At 46.7% G+C, this 22,915-nt stretch overlaps 1 pseudogene; it reads right to left on the bottom strand.

Moving 5' to 3' along the window:
* Positions 1 to 237: 237 nt before the first annotated feature.
* LOC149326736 (uncharacterized) lies at positions 238 to 22,383 on the bottom strand (annotated as a pseudogene).
* Between the last annotated feature and the right edge of the window lie 532 nt (positions 22,384 to 22,915).

The following is a 22,915-nucleotide window of genomic DNA, read 5'->3' as shown; positions in this document are numbered from 1 at the left end:
TTCCATTATTACTGCAGATAAAGAGTTTTTTACGATGATACAAACGCCCCCGCCACGTGTGTCCCTGTCTTTCCTAAACATTATATAGTCCGGAGGAACAATGCAGTCAGCAGATATATTGTTATTCAACCAGGTTTCTGTTATTATTACAACATGCGGACTTTGTGAAAGGAGCAAGTATTCTAATTCTGTAGTGTTATTTACAATGCTTCGCGCGTTGAGACTTAAAAGGCGTAGCTATATCTGCGATGTGTCCGACGCTGCACTCTTGATTGAGGTATCAAGGTGAGCTGGGCTGCCTGGTTCATCTGACTGGTGCTGTCTGGAATTACCAGCCTTATCTCCGCGGCCTGTAGACAGCAGACATCGTTCGTTTCGGCTGTGATCCCAGATATAGGTTTCATTGTTTACGCGAAGTTTATCATGAACAAGAAAGACCTTAGCCTTCTTAGCCCTGTCTGCAGCCGCACTGTCCCATAGTTTTCGGCGCACTTCTACAATTTCTTTGGCATAGTCAGGGCTAATACGCCAAGAAGTTCCCTTCAGCTTTGTGCCTTTTTTCAGCAGACTCTCCTTTTCTCTGGAATCGTAAAATTTAAGAATAACTGGTCTACATTTCTCTGGTTGGGCTTTACCAAGGCGATGAATTCGCTCCACTGTGTCAACCTGCACGCCCATAGTTTTCTGAAATATATTTTCCACAACAAGTTCCTTCAGTTTTGATTCTGTTTCCGTTTAAGTGTCTGTCTCAGTTTCAGTGACGCCAAATACTAGTAAATTGTTACGTCGGCTTCGGTTCTCATAATCGATAAGCTTTGCAGCCTGCTGTTGGACTACTTCTTCTAGCTTACAAATCCTGTTATTCATCGCATCAAATGCATCAAGAAGGCCCTGCAAGTTGTCGGTTTTTGCGCTCACTGCAACAATTTCACCTTTGATGTCATCCATCTTACGCGCGAACGCAGCTTGGTTCTCAAGAATTTCTTCCAACTTCTCATTCACTTTTGGCCCGGGGTTCTGTTCAACGTCACCCGACAAAAGCAATAAGAGCACTGACCAGCAATCGTACAAAATTTCACAACACTTGCGGGGGCACGGCACGACTATCAAGAAGCGTTTGTCACTACAATAAACAATGGTATTGCTCGGAACACTTGCCTGCAAAAGCAGTAGCGGATGCTTAGACATGTTGCTTGCCAGCCAAGTGCCGTGCCCTCTGAAGCAGTGGTCGCTGCGATGCTCCTTATGTACAGCGTCGAGTGATGACATCACAGATGACGTACGGTAATCGAAGATCAGGCGTTCCACGGTGTCATTGTCACGAGGCCCTCGGAAGAAGGCCAGTCGTTGACCGTTGCTGGTTGTTGTAGCAGTAAAAATCCACGGCAAAATCTGCAAAAGCAGTAGCGGATGCTTAGACATGTTGCTTGCCAGCCAAGTGCCGTGCCCTCTTGTAGTCTCTCTCGAGTTTAACTTTGCAAGAGCTGCATTGTATTCTTAATAACTTTGTATGTGCTTGTACTAGTGATTCTGAAATCTTCTGTATCGTCTCATTGCTGTATAAACTTTGTTTTGTTTGTGAACCTTTGCCTCCGACCCATTCTCTGGCTTGCGACCGGCGAAAGCTGGGCACCAAATGACCAAAAACGTCTTGTCACTTGGTAGCTGGTCTCCGCTGAGCTGCCACGCTTAGTCGAGGGCATCTCCTTTGAGTCTGAGACCACTACCCCCACACGCTCTAAGGGTGTCTGGGAACGCCAGTCAACAGTGCGTGATATTACGTGACACTGCGGCTTATAGCAAAGGCGAAGAGTTTGGTATGAATGTTTGACCAAGTGGACGTGTCAAGCTGGATCATGTGTAAGAAGGCTTTCGGGATAACATTTAAAAATGGGCCAGCACCGAACCGATTGCCCGTCGCTCTCAGCCGCGCTGAAGTTAAAGCTGATAGCGAATGTTGGGGTTAAAGCGTGCAAGCAACTAGAATATCCTCGAACAACGTAGAATCGGCTCCGCCTGAATGCGGCCATTCGAGATAAATTTTGTTGCGTCTTGCATAATCAACAAGTAATAAAGCGGCGTGCCGGCAGCTTTGAAGAATGAACACTACAAAGATTCATGGCGTTGCTCTCCTTAATCGGGCAAGTCTTCGGGCTTCTTCTCCGTGTTGAAGGTGGGCAGTGACGTCGACTTTATCTTATGTCTAACGCGCACCGTAAGAGGACTCTCCGCACAGTTTTCTTATCGGCTGGCGTTTGAAGCAGTGCATAGCGGCTGCTTTCAGCTGATTTGGGCGTACTCGCCCCTTCCTAACCATGTGACCTAGAAACGGCACCTATTCATAAGAAAAGTGGCATTTGTGTGCTCTAAAGGCTAGCCCGGAAGACTTGGTTGCGTCTAGCACTGTTCGAAGCCTATTTTGGTGCTCTTATATGTTTGAGGAGAAGAAACCAATGCCATCTAGATGTACTACACAAATTTTCGACTTCTGACCTGCCAGCACTGTCTCCATTCCTCGCTGAAACGTTGCTTGTGCCGAACAGAGATCATATGGCATTATCTTAAACTCGAGGACGCCATCCGGAAGGATGAAGGGTGTACACGCGGTCTCTTTCTTCGACTGCAATTTGCTAGTAGCCGCTCTTAAGATCCATCGATGAGAAATATTTGGCGTTGCGGAGCCGGTCTAGTGTGTCGTCGATGCGGGAGAGGGGCTAGACGTCCTTCTTTGTTATGTTGTTCAAGCGTTGTTAATCAACGCAGAATTGAAGTGCGTAGTCTTTCTTACTCACTAGAGCAACCGGTGCCACCCAGGGGCGCTTGGAAGGCTGGGGGACATCGTCACGAAGCATTTCTTTCACTTTGTCCCGAATGGCTTGTCGCTCTCGTGGCGATACTGCGTAGGAGCTTTTTTCAGTTATTTCCTCAAAGGCCCGCTTGTATTGGGGTATTACATAAGGGTGGGATTTTAATGAAATGACCAAACAAAACCGCGAATATTATTTAGCACTGAAGGTGATCGGTTACATGCTCTTGAAAAGCAGAGAATGAAGCGATTGTGACGATGTCACGGGTTAGGCCGTTCCAGCTCTTTGCTGCTCGAAAGGAATATGAAGCAGTATGCGATGGCGGCAAGGCAACTTGTAGGGGATGACTGGTGCGGTGAGATACGCGTGGTGCAGCTGTGATATACGGTTACCGATTGAGGAAAGAATGAAAGAATTTGTGATAAAGGGGGAGACTTGTAATGCGGTGACGGAACGAAAGGGGAGGGTAGTTCTGATGATGCTTTCAACGAAGAAATGCTGACGCCATATGAGTATGAAGAGTAGATGAATCGAGAGGCTGGGAGAGGTCGAAACTGCTGCTCGAATATAATGCGACGCTGGGCAATTGGCTTTTGTCGGAACTTCGGCACTCGCTACAGCACTCGCTGTAGCTTGGAAGGAGATTGCAAATTGGTCTTCTCTCCACAGTAACAAGGCTGGTTGATGTCTAAAGTGTGCGAGTTCTCTTGGTCAGGCAAATTTCCTGTGGATTGGTAGGAGAGGAAGAAGTGCGGTACGTCGGATATTTCTTCTAAGAAACCAATTGTCGTTCTTGTGTTAACGTGCCGGTGTTGTTCACTGAAGTTAGTCAGCAGTACTTAAGCTTGGTCACTGCGAGAATGTGCGATGCCTACTGCATTGCCAGTTCCTCGGTCTAGAAGCAACTTAATGTTCCCTTCGATGATGGCTTCAGTTTTATTGAATTTCGAGGCTTCAACGGTGATGATTAAGCTTGAGCAGGATGGGGCGCTCACTTCTTCCTCCACGACACTTAGGACACCTTGAAGTTCGAGTTCTCATCAAAGGGATGGCCTCGTCCGTCGAAACGGTGATCAGCTAGAATCGCTGGTCGGTGACTGCCTGATGCTCATTAATGAAATCCATGCTCAAGATCTCTTCGCGGGAAAATTTCCGCAGCACAACGAAGGTCACGGGATAGGTATGTCCCTTGGTAGTCACTCGCGCTCTGCATAGTCCCGATTTCATAATGAGGTGGCCACCGCACCGCCCTTCGAACCAGTCGTCACTGTCCTCAGCTTCTCAGCGAATGTTCTATTCTTCACCGAGTAACCGGCTGCTGTGTCGACTAGAGAGGCAACTTTCCGACCGTCGATAACCACATCTAAGTCGGAGGTCCTGGCTTTTGCGTTGCACGTCGTCTTCAGCGTCACATTAAAGCTTCGTCTTGTATCTGAATTATGGAGAGAACGTGTCACCGAAGCTTTTCTGTGTGGCGGCGTCGTTATGAAGATGTTTCAGGTCTTTGTCGAAGCTGTCATTGTATGCGGCGTCGGCGTGCCGCGGGTGGCATCTTCATGCGGTATCGTCATTGGAGGATCCTCGAAGTTTTGCTCGTGAGCAACTTTACGTCCTGAGGCTGCTGTCTTTCGTTTCCCCTACGGAAGCTGGGAGACATTCCTCGTACCGCGGCTGTGTAGCTGCGGCGTGGCGACGCGAGACACAAGGCTGACGACGACGGTGAGCGCGAGAGGCTGTGCGGCGCACACTCCTCTAGACGCAGCTACTCGTAAATGTCTTGCAGGCGTTGGCTGAAGCGGGGTTGTGGTACATCAACGTCAAAGCCACGAAGAGTGATACGGCGGTATGCGCAGTGACGAGGATTATGGCCGGCGTCAGCGCAGCGGTAGGTTTTGCGAGGTCCTCCAGGCGTCCCAATTGCTGGGGCTTGGGCGTCATTCGTAGTCTGGGCGGGCGAGAGCAGTGGGGCGGCGTTCGAGAACAGCTGGTTTACGTCGATGATGGGGACTTAGGGTGTGTCGCTGGGGCTGAGGACCTTGCACTGCCGCTGCCTATTTTAAGGCTGGAGCTTCTGCTGGAGGTGATGATGATGGGTTGCCAAGCGCATGCTGCACTTCGCGGACGATATCCTCAAGAGTCGCTACTTTAGGCTGGTTGGAAGATGGTAACAGGCGACGCAGCTCTTCCCGTACAGTTTTGCATATGACATCCCGCAAGTTGCCTCCGAATATTGTGCCATACCAGAGGGTACTCCAGGCCATTTGGAGCTGGAGGAAAATGGCGAACTCGTGCTTCTAACGTTTTCTCTGGGGTGGCTGCTTGGCTAATGAATTCAGCAACCGTATTCGGTGGATGGCTGGTGTCATGTCTGGCATCCAAGAACTGGGCGGCGTAGAGGTAGCATCGAAGGAGCGTTTTTTCCTGCTACTTGGCAGGAAGCCAACAGGTTACATACTGAGCGCGGTGGGCCCGTGCGAGTGGTCTTTTAAAGCCAGCACGGGCTACCCGATAAGAGATAGCCGGGCAGTGAGCATGTGCAGACAGTACGCGATAACACGCGTGCTTGGTTTCGCGCGCACACAACATCTCCTTCCTCCTAATGAGCGCAAAGTCCTTTTGCTACATTATACAATGCAACTGATGCTATGGCTGATATCTATCAGGAGGTCGCCGGTCCTTCTGTGGATAGCGTCGCTCCCCTGGAGGGTCGTTCGTTGCCGCAGGGGCCGCAGCTGGAAGTGGCTCGTTGGCGCTCTCAGGATCCCCGAAATCTTGAATAAAATCTTCCGTGATGCTCTGCTTTGAGCTGTCGATGCTGAGCAGTAGCTGGTCGTGATGACGACGCCAAATGAGCACCCCACGATTCGTCTTAACTCGAACCTTGAATGAAACGGGGCCAGACTGCTGAATGATAGTGCCAGGGACCCATTTCTCAGGACCTCTGTAATTCCTCACGAGGACCTCATCGTTGATGTTGAAAAGTCGCTCACGTGCCTTGCGTCGCACCATATCGGAGAGCTGTTGCTGAGCCACTCTTCCCCCGACAGAAGGCTTGACTGCGTCGAGTCTCGTGCGCAGTCGTCTACCTATGAAAAGGTTTGCTGGAGTTTCTCTTGTAGTCGCATGCGGCGTGTTGCGGTACGTCATGAGGAACGTCTGTAAGGTTGCCTGCAAGGAGTCTTGGGGTCGTCCTTTCCGCAACGCCGATTTCATTGTCTGTACAAATCTCTCCGCAAGGCCATTCGTGCTTGGATGGTACGCTGCACTCACAATATGACGACCACCGAAGCCTTTGACGAAGCTCTTGAATTCTTCGGAAACGAACTGTGGTCCGTTGTCGGTCACGATGGTCTCGGGTACGCCAAAACGCGAGAACAGGTCTTGGAGACACTGAATTGTGTGGTACGCCGTAGTCTTCTGCATGACATAAACTTCCGGCCATTTTGAGTGTGCGTCCACAGCAACAAGGAACATTTTGTCTTTCATGGGTCCAGCAAAGTCCAAGTGAACTCTTTGCCACGGCGAAGTCGGCCATGACCATGGATGAAGTAGAGCCGGTGCTGGTTCGTTCTATTGCTGTTGACACTCTTCACATTTCTTCACGTGTTGCTCTAGGTCCGCGTCGATACCACGCCACCAGACGTAGCTCCTCGCGAGTTCTTTGCATCTTACGATACCGGGATGACCCTGATGAAGTTCCACAAGCAAGAAGGCTCGGTGTTTTGGAGGCACGACTACTCTCATGCCGTACATTAAACACCCTTGATGAACTGTGAGCTCCAAACGCTTGTCGAAGAAAAGTTTCAACTCCTTCTCAGCGACATGCGACGGCCAGCCAGCACTTGTGAAGTTCAGTACCTTGCTTAGTAAAGGATCACGCCTCGTTTCACGAGCGATGTCTTGGCCTGTGACAGGCAGCGTTTCCAAACGAAGCGAATAAAAAGTTTCGCTTCCTTCTGCCGATTGCTTTTCGCTGCTGTCGAGCGGCAAGCGCGATAAACAGTCTGCTTCCGCATTATCGGTAGATTTCTTGAATTCAAGAGCATAGTTGTAGGCTGACAGCGTCAGCGCCCAACGCTGCATGCGGGCAGCTGCCATCGCGGGAATGCCTGTTTTCGGACCGAAAATTGTTTGCAGTGGTTTATGGTCAGTCACAAGCGTGAAGAACCTTCCGTAGACGTAGAAGTGAAAATTCTTTACGCCGAATACGAGGGCAAGGGCTTCTTTCTCGATCTGACTGTAGTTCTTTTCGGCACTTGACAATGTGCGGGATGCGTAGGCAACCGGTCGAACTGACCCATTTATCATTTTCTGCGAAAGAACTGCGCCTATGCCGTACTGAGATGCGTCGCAGGCCAGGTGAAGCGGTCGCTTCGGATCATAATGGGCAAGAACTGGAGGGGAAGCCATAGCTGCTTTTATCTCCGTGAAAGCAAGCTGGCATGACGCATCCCACGTCCACTCTGTCGTTTGATTTAGCAGCCTGTACAGCGGCTGTGCCAAAGTCGAGAGACGCTGAACAAACTTGCCGTAATAATTGACCATCCCAAGAAATGACTGCAGTTGGTGCTTGTCTCTTGGAGCAGGCGCATTTAGCAGTGCCAATACCTTTTCAGGCGATGCGCAAACACCCTCGGAGTTGATGACGTGGCCCAGATAACGGAGCTCTCGTTGAAAGAACGAACACTTATCGCGCCGGATGCGCACACCGCGTTCCTGCAATCTTGACAAGACGGCTTCCAAGTTATGGAAATGCTCTTGCTTGGTCTTGCCTGTGACCAGGATGTCGTCAAGGTAGCAACTGACTCCTTGCAACCCTTTCAGCATGTTGTCCATAATTCTTTGAAATATGCTTGGGGCGGACGAAATGCCGAAAGCCAGACGGTTCATAGTATACAAGCCCTTATGCGTGTTTATCGTCAGTAGTTTCCGGGAGCTTTCCGCCATAACTACCTGCTGGTAGGCTCTACTCAGGTCGATCTTCGAAAATTCCTCTCCTCCTGCAAGCGCTGCTAGAAGGTCATCTATCCGAGGTAGCGGGTACCAGTCTACTTCCAGACAGGGATTGACGGTGGTTTTATAATCGCCACACAGTCGGAAGCTTCCATCCCTCTACACTACCGGTACCAAGGGCGTTGCGTATTCGCTTGTAGCAACAGGCGTTATGATGCCAAGCTTTTCCATTTTCACAAGTTCAGCTTCTACTGCACCTTGCAGAGCAAAGGGAACGCTTCTTGCCTTTACAAACTTCGGCTGTGACCCTTCGCGAAGGACAAGCTCGGCCTGCTCATCCTTGAAAAGTTCGGAATGGCTGTCTAGCATGGCTTCCAGCTTTTCTTGCCAGTGCTTTGACATTTCTCGAGAGAGACCAAGGTGAAAAAAAACTAGGTTCTTCCAATCAAGACGAATATCTTGCAACCATTCTCTGCCGAGGAGTGCCGGTCCTGTAGTGTCCAGGACGTACAGGGGAAGCTCCACGCTCTGGTCGTTGTGGCACACGACGACTTTCGCCAGACCCTTCGGTTTTACTATGGCCCCAGTATACGTGCGCAGCTTTAACGATGCTGGCTGAAGTCGCTTACGTGGAAACAGCCTCTGGTATTCGCGCCATGATATGACGGATACGGCTGCGCCGGTGTCAAGCTCCATCGTCAGTAGGACACCGTCAACGTTCACGGGTACAGTAAATGGGTCTGCGTTGACTGATTTCAGTGGGACAGACGACTCGTTTCGGACGGACGTGAGCATCTTCACACGTTTCCGGGGCTTTGCCTCCCTAGCTTTCTTTCCTTTCCTGCAGGCGCGTTGAATATGCCCTTTTCGGTTACAATTATAACATGTATCGCCGATATGAGGGCATGCTTCGCTAGAATGATTGGGTGACCCGCAACGGAAGCAGCTTGGCGACATCACAGACTGCTTTTCGCCTCGAACCTTATTCACTTCGTACGCAGGGGATGCGCTGTTATGCGTGAATGCCGCGCTTTTAGTTGCAGTTTCCATGGCAAGAGCTCTATCTACGGCCTTCTGGAAGGTGAGCTTTTTGTCTTCCGTGAACAACACAGGGTGAATATCCTCGCGGAGCAGGCCGCACACGAAACAGTCCCGGAGCGCTTCATCCAAGAAACTTCCAAATTCGCAACTCTGCACCAGCCTTCGAAGTTCCGCGACAAATTCGGCAATGGACTCACCGCTTCGCTGTGACCGCTTGTAAAATTTAGCACGCTCTGCGATGACGGACGACTGCGGCGCCAGGTGATCGCTCAGGAGTTTCAGAAGACTGTCAAACTCTCGTGACGACGGTGCGTCCGGTGCCGTCCGCGACTTGAGCAGCGCATAGGTCTTCGCGCCGATGAGACTTAGGAAAGCAGGAACCTTCTTTGCTACTGGAGCATCATTGACCAAAAGATAGGCTTTCAACCTTTCCTCGTACGAGCGCCAGTCACTCGTGGTCTCGTCGAAAGGTTCAATGTGGCCGATGTGACCCATGACTCACTTGGAAGTTTCGGCTGACGTTATGCCAGTTTCAGGAATTTCACCGCAGGGAAATCTTCGTGGCGGGAAGCTTTTACAAAGAGGCCAGGTTCTTCACACTGTGAATTCCGTACGGCGGTCATCCCATCCTCGTCGCCAATATGTCATGTCTGGCATCCAAGAACTGGGCGGCGTAGACGTAGCATCGAAGGAGCGTTTTTTCCTGCTACTTGGCAGGAAGCCAACAGGTTACATACTGAGCGCGGTGGGCTCGTGCGAGCGGTCTTTTAAAGCCAGCACGGGCTACCCGATAAGAGATAGCCGGGCAGTGAGCATGCGCAGACAGTACGCGATAACACGCGTGCTTGGTTTCGCGCGCACACAACAGCTGGTCAGGCCACAAACAAGTCTCTCTTTAACACTACTCAACAAGAGTTCCACCTTCTTCTCAGCCATATCAGGATTGTCACATCAAAAAAGGCGTTTTATATCCTCTACGACGTACGAGGCCGCTGCCTCATTGGGGTGCTGGACGCCTGACTGTATTAGCAGCTGAGTGCTTTCTTTCCACATGATGATTGTGAATGCCTTCAGGAACACCCGCTTGAATGATTCCCACGCCGCCAGAGCAGCTTCTTGGTTTTCAAACGAAGCAAAGAAAATGTGGCTTACTTTGATCTTGTCATCCCAACTCCTGAATACGGCGGCACCGTCAAGCTGTTCGATCCATTCTTCAGGATCCTCGACCGGTGAACCGTTGAACGTGGGGGAAGTCGGGGCTGGTGCAAAATAATGGGAGCTTTTGTTGTAGCCATAGTTGACGTCGTAATTGGAGTCTTTCTTTGATCGCGTGCGGTCCGGTAGTAGTCTGTATTTAGGGCAAAGCCTCTGCAGATGACGACTGCCTTGCACTTCGTCTTCGGTTGCTCCTTTTTTTGTGATCTGCTTCTTGGAGACGGCTCAGGCTACTTTGGCGGCTGCTGGGGTGAGGGCGACCAGGAAATCCGTTAGCACCTCCACCAGATGTCGCGTACGGAAGACTGGAGTCCGCAGAGCAGGCAGAGAGAGAGAGCAAATGGCTTCTAAACAAAACTCTTTATGTGGGCTGACCATCTCTCACAAAGAACTGAATGAGTGAGCGGCTACATTGCAACAAGTGTGCTCGGCGGTCGGCGAACCCAATGCATGCCGCTCGCGGCCGTGCACAATTTAAGGCTGATATCAAACTTTCAATATAAAGCATGCAAAGTTACCAGAACATTCTGAAACAATGTAGAATCGGCTCCACCAGGATGTGATCAGTCTAGATAAATCTGGTCGCATCTCGCATAAGAAAGCGCTAAAGCGGCGTGCCAGCAGGTTTGAAGAATGAACAAAAAAACACTACAAAGATTCGCGGCAGTGTTGATTTGGGAAATATACAGCAATTATTGTCGGAGACAGAGCCTGTTAAGCATGTGCTGGTTTTGACAATTTCATGTTAGGATGTGTCTGAATTGTAGTGGCTGTGTGCCAAGGAAGACATTTATCACCTCAAAGACGGTTACTTGTTATAGATTCATGTAGCATTTTGCAAGCTTCAGGGCACGGCATAATGTGTGCTTGAGCTCTCTTGAATTTACTCAGATTATGTAGTCAGGGTGGATACAGCGGAACACAGACGCAGGACAAGAAAAAGGAGGAACACACACCACACCGCTGGACTTGCAGCTGATTTATTGCCAAGAAAAGCGCCACATTTAAATGTTTCCCTGCGCAAGCGCACACTCTGGACGATGGGATCGACTGCATTAAGATAAAAGAAAGTTATATTCTTTATCTCTGATAAAAACCGAGAGATTGCTGCCGCGCACCTGCTTGTTTTTTCTGATTAAAAACGCTTCCAGAATTTCACGCTCGCGTCTTGTTCTCCCCCGACCGATAATACTCGTGCGGTGAAGCAAAGGAGAACAACCTTTGCGTACCTTAACTTGCAAAGCTAAATTGCTTCCAGTGCCTGAATTGAACGTTGTTCGGTGCTGCCTCAGACGTTCATTGATGCACCCCCCGGTTTGCCCGATGTAGCTTTTCCCACAGGACATGGTATGCAGTACACCACCCCCACTTCACACGAAGTGAACCTGATGCACCCGCGGGCAAACCGGGGGGTGCATCAATGACCGTCTGAGGCAGCACCGAACAACGTTCAATTCAGACACTGGAAACAATTTAGCTTTGCAAGTTAAGGTACGCAAAGGTTGTTCTCCTTTGCTTCACCGCACGAGCATTATCGGTCGGGGGACAACAAGACGCGAGCGTGAAATTCTGGAAGGGTTTTTAATCAGAAAAAACAAGCAGGTGTGTGTCAGCGATCCCTCGGTTTTTTTCACGGATAAAGAATATAACTTTCTTTTATCTTAATGCAGTCGATCCCATCGTCCAGAGTGCGCGATTGCGCAGGGAAACATTTAGATGTGGTGGTTTTCTTGGCAATAAATCAGTTGCAAGTCTAGCGGTGTGGTGTGTGTACCTCCTTTTTCTTGTCCTGCGTCTGTGTTCCGCTGGTTCCACCCGGACTACATTATGAACCAACTAGCCCAGCAATTTAAGGTCCTGAACTTTTACTCAGATTACTACATCTTCTCAGGTGTGTGACTGAGGTGAGGGAATTGAATCAGCTTCTTTCTTAGTGGTGACATTAATATCACTGTTTAGGAAGGTGCTGGCATTGTTAATTTTTTATTTTTGATATGATGATATAAAACGTGAAGTTCAGGATTATTCTTTCTTATTTACGCCGGTATATACACTATAAAATCTGTGCATCTGTGCTTGTAAGTCAAATGCCTCTCTTATATCTACGAGTGTCACCGACGCAGTCTGTTTCTGTTGAGCATTAATGCAAAGCTTCGTTTTCTTTTTCATTTTTGCCTGTTTTACATAAAACATACATGCTCACTCATCTGATATTTGTCCTTATAATGTTTTAAGAGTAGCGTAGCTGAACAAACTTGTTTTGCGGTTTCAGACAAGTCCACGAATGTGCCTAAAGGTTTCATACAGATATTCAAGTCAAGGCTCAAAATACATGAAGCCTAGCAATGTTACTAAGCTTAGCCTTGCATGAACTTCATGTGTGTGTTGATGAAATAGTGAATTTTTGTTTTGGAGGTTGACTTTCACAGTTTGACTTCAATTTTTAGCTTCTTTCAACACATGAAACATGGATGAAATCTATTACGTCCTCCAAGCAAATATATGAAGCCTTACAAGCATTCGTTACCGCACCCAGTTATCCAATGTACTGACTCCACTCATGTGGAACACAATGTTGTTTTAATCTCCTAGTGTGATTCTGAGAATTACCACAGCACCATCATAAAATGGCCAGATAGTTTGTGGTAGTGCAACTTTCAGAACAGGTAGTTGAAGAACTAACGTCATTGCAGTGATGGTTGCCATCATAAAAGAAGGCTCCCGTATGAAACCTGAAAGTCATCATGCATACGTGGTTGGCACTTTTGTGCTATCTTCCAGCTGACTGTATTTGTTGGGTGATCTTGTAGATAAGAATGGACATTTAACCTTGAATTGGACATGCAGGGTTCGTTCTGCCAAAACGAGTAACGTGATTCTTTCTGTGCCTTCTGAAGTTTTCTTTGTGGTGAGATTAAATTGGGTATTTAATATTTTTTCTTTTTAAATTATGTCATGAAACGTGATGTTCAGATTATTTCATTCATATTTCGTGTATATTCATTGTGAAATCTCTCCTTATATGTCACATGCCTCTCTTCACTTTCGGAGTGTCACCGAAGCAGTCTGTTCCTGTGGAGCATTAGTGCTATGAACTTAGTTTGCTTTTTCAATTTTACGTATTTTTACATAAAATAGACATGCTCACTCTACTCATGTTTGCTCTTATTTTCCATCGAAGTAAATGGACACCTCCTAAACTGTCTGATTGGTATGGTTAGCTTATTGACTCATCGCAAGAAGCAGTAATCGGCTCAGGCAGGTTGGATATACACATGCTTAACCCAAAGGCGGTGCCGCTCAGGCAACATGTACGGTATAGATACTTGGCACATTTGAGGTGTATTGACTTTGTTTTGTAGCCATACTGGCAATAAATTAATCATTCGGCAAACTGCGAAATCTCTGAACGTTTGGCGCCAACTGTTAATCGAAAACTTTCTTTTCAGCTTGGCATATAGGGCCCCATGAAGTGTATGTAAATCTTTGTTACTGAATTTCAGCTTCAGAAATTGCCTCTAACATTCCTGCTCCAGCCCACAATGCGCTTTCTGCACCTCACGTTTGACTAAACTGTAATTTATACCCTATTATAATTGTTGCACCTACCATTTACAATTCAGAGTTATGGTGGCTAGTTATTTATTTATTTATTTATTTGCAGATACTGCAGACCATACATATACATGGCACAGGCAGGAGGGGCATCCGCGGCAAAAACATGAGTACACATTAACAAGCACGCAGCTGGTCAGAAACAAATTTCACACAAAAATTTCATAACGAGCGAAGTACAATTAACAGTGCAAGAATTGACGCTCCAGTTCTTTAACAAAGTCGCTAACATAGTGCTAACACTATAGTGCTAACATTGGTTTTGCTGCTTCTGATTTTGAAATGCGACTTTCATCTACACAACAGGCAACAACATAAGTCCTCTGTGCGGATTTCATCATGCATATATAACACATCTGTATATTAATAAATATGTGCTTGAAGAAACAACTAAAGGATGCTGTAAGAGTCGTTAGCGGCATGGTTTTGACATTATTTTACAATGCATACTCTCATATACAGGTCCCAGCAGTATGAAAGGGAAGAACCAGTTTGCAATAGAACAATTTTTGAGTTATTTTTCTGCGAATGGCGAAAATGAGAAATGGGGACTATATCCGGGGAAAATTAAAAATTAGCAAAAAGTGTGCTTATTGCGCAAAAGACGAAATGATTGACTGAATACTCAAATTTCGTTCCCTTTTATATTGAACGGTTATGCACATACTGGACACGCTACTGTTAAGCAAGCAAACCCACATATGGCCACGCGCAGCCTATGCGAGCTGGGTCAGCATGTTCACGGGTAATTCCACGCTGGCCACACTCAGCACGTATACAAGGTGTTTGACGTAGTTTACACAATTATTAAAAGTAAGGGTTTTGAGTTAGAAGAGGGATGCCTTTGTCAGTGGTGTAGTACGCGAGACGTGCTAACTAGCAGGCTGGGTAACCAATATATTATAGTTAGGCTCCTTAATTATTGAGGTGCATGTAGCTCATCGTAAGTGATATCCATATCAATTTTTAGAATCTAGAAATTCCTGTCACCGTCGGCGCTGTGGCCGAAGAACTTTTGCTAGATCGCACCAAAATACACGCACTTTTGAGAAGCTTGCAGGCAAAGCAAACACTCCAGTGCACGTGACTCACTGATATAACCAAAATTTGTTTGGCCGCAGCGCTGAGGGTACCCGCACTGTCGATATTCTAAAAAGGGATCCGGATATTACTTACAGTGGGCTGACGCCTCTCAATAATCAAGGAGCCTAACAGTAATGGTTAAAAGTTAACAATTAAATGTTAGCTAAACAGCTTGCTGCTTAGCACGTCTCAGCAGCATTCCGATGCATTGTATCCATGACTCATGACCATGCTAAGCAGAGAAAGCCTATTTTTAAAATTGTTTAAAAGTCTTACGTGCAACTCTCTGTCCAACTGCGAGTTCTTGTACAAACTGTGCGCGATCGCACACAGATTTCGGTTCTTGTACAAATTGGCGAACAATCTTTTCAGTCGGGTGGTGCAGAGAGGTCTTCAAGGACTATAATTCGATCACATGTGTTACTTTCTCAAACCACAGGGCTGAGAAAGAAACTTTAACGCCACGGACTGCCTCCTCAGCAACTGATATCAACGAAAAAACAACCACAGGACAGCTCACCACCAAAACGTCAACAAGGTCAACAACAACAACAACGACAACCACAACAACGACAACAACAACAACGACGACAACAAAAAAACCTTGTAAGTTACCTTTTTACCACGCATATACTTATCTTCATAATGTTCTTTTGGGATAGGGAGAAGTGAATTCGCTTAGAACGTTTTCTCAACGTAGACATATTAGAATTAAAGAATTCGCAGAACCCAGAAATACTGAACTCGAAGAGTACCGCATTTTAGTTCGATATGGCTGCCAATCATTAAATGAAAAACGACAATAGAAAAGCTTATCGTTAAGCTATAAACAAGGATACCTTACTCCACGCTAGTGTTGCTCATTTTGCTGCGACGTGCAGCCTGCTGGCCTAATGACAATGCAGCACTCTCTAGTCGTGAAAGGTTCCATGGAACTATCCACTATCTCTAATATAAGACGTCTAATCTTGTTACCACTGCGTTATAAATATAAAACGCGCTTACTAAAATTAAGCTAAAGTTGGCTTCCGCCACGTCTTCGACAGCGCAGCGCGCGAAGTATGCCATTTGAGGGCTACCAGAGAGCTTAAGATTGCTTGGCGTCAACGCATGGTAGCGACGTTGAATGGAGAACGAGTACCAGAGATAAAGGACAACTGTCTAGGCTTTGAAGGGAATTTTATTGGACCGTTGTCAGAAAATAGTTACACTCCAGCGACTGATGTCGCCCGACAGAAAAAGATACAGACTGGCGACTTTTGTCGCCCAACCCCCAAAGGTACACAACCGCGACTAATGTCGACCGACACATAGAAATGTTACAGAGCGGTCAATATTGTCGCCCGCCATAAAGAAATACGAACACAAGTGTCCCACGAAAGTTCATGACAGTCCAAAAAAAGTCGGGGGAAGCACGCGGAAAATACTCTAGGTACCCCTCCGCGCACGAACATCGCGCACAACACCGGCGCTCAACACTTAATACAGGAAGAGCCGCACCGTCACGCGGCCCCCGCTTGCGACGATGAAGCGGGTGCTCCACCGTCGCAGGAACTAGTCGTCCGGTAGCAAAACCCAGTATAAGCATGCCTTCTCAAACAGGCGCGCTCGCACGCGCTGCAGCGGGAGTACATTGCTCGTTGTGGACGGCCCTGCAAAGACGCGACGCGTCTCTTGCGCCACACCGCAAAAGCACCTACACAAAATAAAAGACGCACAAATTTCCGGCGTTGACTGGTGCGGGAATCCAGGGAAACAAAAAACATATGCGACATCAGTCGCCAAAATGTCCTCGCCACCATGCACTCGAACATTGCGTGCTCTAGGGTCTCAGTATCACCGCACTGCGCACACCGCGAGGAAGGTGTGTTGTCACAGGCTGCGATGCGCACTCCCGTCGGCAAGGCCCCCCAGCTTCGCAGCCAGCCGAAGTCGCGGACGTCTGGTGGAAGGGTATGAGACGTCAAATGTCGCCACCGCACCCGCCTGCTCCGCTCTAGCTATTCCGGTGTAGCCTCCTGGGTGGCAAGGAGCTCACAAACGCGGGAGGCCTGCGTCTGAGAGACGTCGACCTCGGGCCATACCTCGGCACCATGAGAGGTGGCTCACTCGCACTCACACTCATGACCACTCGCGCTCACAACCATTCACTCACACTCACATTCATGTCCGCTCACACTCACAGCCACTCACTCACACTCATGACCACTCACAACCACTCACTCACACTCACAACCACTCACTCACGCTCATGACCACTCACTCCCACAGCGATTCACTGGCGCTCGCAACTATTCACTCACTCTCATGTCCATTCACTCTCATTCACGTTCACTCACTGTTTCCTTGTTTGCTGACAACGGAGGGGATGAGAGATTTACTGTCGCGGGCGGCTACCCTCGTGGCTCCCCTAGCATAGCCTGAGTTGCAAGGATGTTGTGAGCCGCCCCAGTATTTGTCAGACTATTTGGCAAATTTTCACTGTTTCGATTCTCGAAGAAAGTGGTAACTCCCACGCATATTCCATGCACCGAATTCTACGCACGTGTGCTCCCTCACATGCTGCTGAGACGATAAGTGCCTGTATAGAGTCAGCAGCTGAGATGCTTAGACAAGTTTTTGAACGGTGTCCACAGGCGTGCGCAGGATTCTCCATGTGAATGAGCTGAATTTCAGCGCTGCGCTCTCATCACCCCCCCCCCCCCACCACGTCTCACACAGGCCCCTACTGCCAAAACGGAGCACAAAGATGAGGAATAATTATAAAATATTTATTTACATGAGATGGAATTGCAAAATATACAAGATATTATAGAGATGCAGGTTCTATTTTAATCTGTAACATCGGCAGAAGAATATATGGTACAGAGAGGATAAGCGGCTGGTTTTTTGACGCTCAAAATGTGAACAAGTGAGGGAGAAGATTCAGAGTATTGCCGGCTTTTCCACAAGAGGTCTTGTTTTCACCCAGACGAAGGCAGTCCTCTTGATGAAAAGTTCGCAAGCACCCTGAGGCTTTTTCCTCCCTTTTTCACCACGTGAGTGCCGGCAGAGGAAGGCATTCACTGCGTCGCTGGAGCATTCATGTAACATCGCGCTTCCAGAGTGATTTCCATTCTCTCTAGACGCCAGAAAATGTGACAAATGTGTTTTTGATTACTTTCACTGCAAAAAAGAACCTGGAAAGATTGCCTCAAAATGACCCGGCAAGTAAACACTTCATGGAATGCAACATCATGGGTCTTCGGCCGTTAAAAAGCCTGCTTGGCCACAGCACTGCACTGAAACAATGACGGAACAGACGCGACAGAGTAAATGTAGGGCAGACTTGCTAAAACAGCTGGGGGGGGGGGGGGGGGGGTTGCAGCCCACTCCCTTGTGTGCGCGCCTATGAAGGCGTCTAAGTAACAATATAGAGTTTGCTTTGACAATAGTCTAGGATGGGGTCTAAATTACCAATATTTAGTCTTCTTTGACAATGACGTCCGGTGACTGCATGAAAACATTGGAGTGAAGTGGCGGCTGTGAATATTTTTCGCGGAATGAAAAATGGAGCACGTTTTTCAAACGATCTAGTCATTTCCTCACGGAAAGAGAAATGGCTGGAATGAGCCGCAAGTAGAGGATTTCCCCGCGTAGTAACGATGCTAGGGGTAGTTGCTATGGTCAATCCATTTACAAAACCTTCTAAGCTTACTATGTGTGACGGATCTGTCGACATGTCTGTGGTGCAGTACGGTTTCTGCATTGCACATAGTCCCTGTCTGAAGGTTGCTTTACAAGCCAGCCAGGCATTTTTGAACCCAGTGCGTGTGGAGACCACGTGCGCATCCGCATGTTAATAAGGGGTGCTTACATTGCACCTGGTTATTCTCCAACGTCCTTCGAGGAAGAATGTGCATGCAGCTAATTTGTGAGCCATTTTGTAGCGCGTGCCCTTCTGAGACGATAGGATTTTACTGGGAAAAAGCGCTGTCCAGAAGTTCTTAGAGGATATTGTAGTATCTGGTTCAAAGGATACCCCATGTTGTCCAGATATCAGTGCGGGTAGGATTGCTGGAATCGCTGCGTGCAAACAGAAGTTAATCCACTTACTGTTCTGAAAACACAAAAAATAAACAAAATCGCATTTCACAAGCTCATTTCGATTTCACTCGCCCAGTGCCAATGATTAGGCTCCATAAATCGAACCATGCCTTGCACACATACAGCGGAAGCTTGTATGCAGTTGTTGACTTGCCATAGGGCAGCCCCAAGCCGCCGCTGAAATTTCCGGCGATGGAGTTCCGCTTACATGACGCTGACGGGAGCCTTTTCATGAGCACAAAAGAAAACTTTTTGTTTGGATTACGGGGAGAGCGTGGGGGAGCTTAATTTTAAACTCTTTCTTGTTCTACGAGCACCATCCAGTCTCGAACATGGCGGCACCCTTCGGCCTTTTACGAAAAGCTCCTGGCCCCCTTTCCGCCCTCCGCAAACAGTTTTCTGTTTTCCTCTCGTCACAACTTTGGTTGTGTCGGCCGTCGGACTTTTTTTTTTCTTCACTGCCGTTCCGGTAGTGGCAGTTTGAACCGCAGCACTTGCTTGCACGATAAGTTTAGGCGAAACTAGAACTGTCGCCCTAGCTTGATTCTTATTAGCTTTCATATGCTTCTACTGCTTTTATTTTGTACACTGTAAAAAATTTATGTGTAAAATAACAGAAAACGTCTGGCAGCTTTCCTGCCAGAAAGTATCTGTGATTATCTGTTTTCCGTTCTAGAATGTTTCGGTCATTTCACGAAAACATGTTTTTTCATTGTGGAGAAATATTCTGTAATTTTCTGTTTTGTGTTTTGAAAGTTTTTAGTGATTTCACAGAAATGTGTTTTCACCGCAAAGAAAGTTTCTTTGAATATTTGTTTTTGTTCTGACAAACATTCTGTGATTTCACACAAATATGTTTCCACCGCTCAGAAAGCTCCTGAAAAATGCAGAAAATATATATTACTTTCTGTTCTCCATATATATTTTTCCTGCATTGTTGGAATTATTTTTTTTTGCTGTTTCACAGAAACATTCAATACAAAAGCAGGAAATATCAGTTGGTTTTTCTGCACCTTCCTTATTGTCCACAAAACTGTTTTACAGATGACATACTTGCTGCAGAAAACAAATTGGTGGTACAACTCTCACTTTGCTTAGTTTACATTGTTCTTGTAGCGGACCCTAAATTCACCTTGGACCATGCTAGGCCCATACTGATACAATAAAACTATAGCCAGCAAATGAGCGCCCCAAAGTAAAGACAATTTACGAGGCTGTGTACGAAATTTGCATCTAGAACGACCAAATAGCTCAGGAACAAATCCCTTTGTAGGTCATTACTGCGGTTAAGAACTGAAATGTACTCTATACCGTCTGACCAGGGATGACCGATTGCCTAGGGTTTGGCGCCCATTGGTCAAGGATGCCCTTGCGACGTAGAAACCTTTTACCATCATTGTTTTTTTTGTGGAGACATCTTAAAGTGCCATAGTGTTTTAAGAAGAAAAGTTATCTCATTGACATAACAAAACAAACATGTGAAATACTTTTTCTAATAATGCGTAAAAAGGGCTAATTAAAATTGCCTCTATGAGGTGTCGTAGCAATACTTTAAACTACTCTTTATGTTCTGCTTCTGTGATGGAATGACATGACTACAAACAGTGATTCGTAAATAGTAGCATGGAGCATCACTAACACTCATCAAGCAAAACTACAACTATTGAAACGTTTATTTCCATTCGTCATTGATTAAAATGCAGCTAAATGTCTTATTCAGCAAGCGAAGTGATAAAATGTTCCTAAAAGTCATACTCGGCAAGTGCCCTAATGAGTGCGGCGACCTTTGGTGAGAGAGAGTGCTGTTTCTTCTCTGATTTCTCAGTTTTCGTGCCCCTGGCTGGGTTTATTCCAGCGATGGCCCTGGAAAACAAATCAGTTTTGGCTTTACTTACAAGACCACAGTTATATCATACAACTTTCATTTAGAGACAGGTTGTCTGTTGCATGCAGCGGCCTTCACTGCCAGGCCTCTTTGAAGCATTACATCCACAGAGGGAAGAGGTGGAAAGACAAGATTGCTAAACACGCGAAATATGCAAGGGTCAGGAAGGAAGACTGAACTTAAACATAAAAATTACGCAGGGCACTTAAAACTGCTTACGTGCTGTTAAGGCAAAACCACATATCTCTTTTAGGGTTTTGTTTGTTTGATTTGCTTTATTTTTATATGTGGATTTGATTTCTTTCATTTTTATTCCTTTAATTTTACCTTTCGTTTTTCCTGTTTTGTCTCTTATCTCTAATGATCACAGTACTAAATGCATCGTGCATTCACTGGGTCCACAAGAATTCGTGGCCTGAGGGTAGCGTGCCGAATTTGCAATACGAAGCTCCAGCGTTTCACTCCCACCCTATCCGAATTAAACATTTTGTTTTCAGCTCACATTAATTCCTTTGTGTACGCGGGGCTTCCTGGGAATTTCGCCCTTTCCAGTTTGGCACCGGTTGCTGAGTGGTCTCAGGGGGGATAACATGAAAGTCCTGCTTGGCCAATCTGATTTTTCTAGACCACTTCTGCTGGCTGATATGGATGCTGGGTTACTTTCCTAATGGGGCATAGAAGACTCACCCTGAAGTCGTCTTTTTGAAACGCCAGCTGCCGGCCGAAGACTTTGCTTTAGCTGCCTCAATAACTTTAAAACTAGTCAAGCACGCATAATAACTTCAGTTCACTTCAGAACGATTTAAAAAGCAATTATTCACCCCACTGGTATTTCAAAACACAATCGCTTGAAAATAAGTTCAGTACCTTGGTTCTCAGTCCAATCTGCAGTTTCACCATTTCCCAAACCACTATATCCTCTGGTTAAATATCACACTTTCAATGTGCCATCAACATGACGCTATTATCGGGCCGTTTTTTTTTCAAACAAGATTTTTCTCACTGAAGTGTTGAACAATAATTCATATTTTACCCAACATTTTACGAGGGCGGCTCAGGTCAGCAGGACAGAGTTTTTCTTCAAACAAGCATTTCTTGGCAAGTTGTCAGAGAGAAAAGAAAGGCATTTATTCTAATGTAAAATATGGTTCTGCACGAGCAATACTTGTCTGTCTGGAACCGGAAATCATGTGGGTAAAAAGAATCCCTTTTCTTCCCTCAAGTCAAAATAAACCTGAATGCAATCAAATAATGTCAGCCTACGTTTGGCCCGTCACAGGAATATTGCTCTTTATGGCGCACACTTATTCAGCTCACTGAAGCACACAGTTCTACAAAATAGATGCTTCACTTTAGCTAAAGTACCCCAAGAAAACTATTGGCAAAAGAACACAGCCTGTTTCTTATCTTTGGGTGAACTCCATGATCCGGCTCGTATCGAATTGGTATTCAATGTTGAAGGTAAAGTGAGACACGAACATCATCTTGAAGGCCTTCGCTGCAGTGGACGCCTCAAAAATTGGCTGGCCGTCAATGGTGACGGTAAAGGACTCCGCAGTGAGAAAGCTGCATCCTGCACAAATATGATACTGTTATGATGTGACTGTCATTGCATAAATTAAAAGCACTACCTTTAGCACAGGTGAATGGTGAACAGGGTAGGTCTTCCAGGTCCTCATCGGCAGCCGTCTCCTTCATGGTAAGGGCATAGTATGTGCTACAGCAGTAGTCTTTCCAACAGCTGATTTAAATTTATGGTAAATGCACAATGTAGATAGGCATTGTTAATATGGAAGTTAATGCCTGAATAGAAGCACTGAGAAAGCCTAAAAAACTGGAAAGCATCACGAGGTTCACTGCACAATTTTAATCTGTCACTCCTCTAGCTACTGAAGTTCCCTAACAACATGCACTCTCGACTAAAAAGAAGTGGCTCAAAATGCGGACATAGTTTGATTATGACACGCAGAAAAGTCGAGCGGCCTGGCTGAACAACATGGATGGCAGTACCAAAAGAAGTGCGATGACATGCATCTTTGTGGCTTTAGTACTACAATTAATAGAGGCTTGTTATTGTAGACATTTATGCAAGAGTTCAACGAATCATAACGCTTACCTACAAAACTTTATAGAAGAGGTCTTCCTCTTCGTCGAGTAAAGCAAGTAACAACAGTGGGGTGCCTTCATATTCAGCTGCAGCCGACCTTCTCTCAGCCTTTGATGCCTCTGT

This window comes from Amblyomma mixtum, chromosome 10, assembly GCF_055824585.1.
Source record: "Amblyomma mixtum isolate Tamu chromosome 10, ASM5582458v1, whole genome shotgun sequence".
NCBI classification, from domain to species: Eukaryota; Metazoa; Arthropoda; class Arachnida; order Ixodida; family Ixodidae; genus Amblyomma; species Amblyomma mixtum.
The sequence above is the reverse complement of the archived record's forward strand: the minus strand, read 5'-3'. Positions and strand labels throughout refer to the sequence as shown.